The following is a 679-nucleotide window of genomic DNA, read 5'->3' on the forward strand; positions in this document are numbered from 1 at the left end:
AATTTGTTCTTTTCTAGTCTTGCATTAGTTTTAGTTAGTAAGTTTCTAGACTTGTAAAACTAGAGAAAAAACCCCTATTTGTTAAATTAACTTAGATAGAATTAGTTTTTAATTTAATTTGCCGTTCCCTGTGTTCGATACCCTGCTTATTTAGCTATACCACAATTGATAGGTTCACTTCCTTTTGTGTGTTATTTGATAATTAAAGTAGGATTAAAACTAAGTGAGTTTTACACACATCAAGTTTTTTGGCGCCGTTGCCGGGGATCGAACCCGGGTCACCCGCGTGACAGGCGGGAATACTTACCACTATACTACAACTTCATACCATAATAGTCAATTTTAAAAATTTTGCATACCAAAAGGATTATTTAGGATTTAATTTAGACAATTTTGGTAAAGAATTAGGATTCCATGTTAGAATTGTGTTAATAATTGCATGACAACCCAAATGTTTAGTTGAGCCTATATACGTTCTAGTGCATTTGTGGCTTCCTTATTTCAGTGAAATCATGAGACAAAAACACGACCCTGCTCAGCCTGAGGGATGTAATATGTTTAGCAGCCTAAACCTGAAATGTATCCAGGAAGATTTTTATCATTAGCCAATAAAGGTTGAGATTGAGCGCCCCTGCTTAAGCATGTAGGGTTTTAAGTGAAAAAAAGTGAGTTACATGTT

The 679-nt window shown here is 34.8% G+C and overlaps 1 non-coding gene across 1 annotated transcript; it reads right to left on the minus strand.

Moving 5' to 3' along the window:
- Nucleotides 1-252: 252 nt before the first annotated feature.
- On the minus strand, nt 253-324 carry TRNAD-GUC (transfer RNA aspartic acid (anticodon GUC)). Its single transcript has one exon. It is a non-coding gene; the product is annotated as a tRNA-Asp (tRNA).
- Nucleotides 325-679: the final 355 nt, after the last annotated feature.

Source organism: Lactuca saligna, chromosome 1 (genome assembly GCF_052625555.1).
Source record: "Lactuca saligna cultivar CGN05327 chromosome 1, ASM5262555v1, whole genome shotgun sequence".
Lineage (NCBI taxonomy): Eukaryota > Viridiplantae > Streptophyta > Magnoliopsida > Asterales > Asteraceae > Lactuca > Lactuca saligna.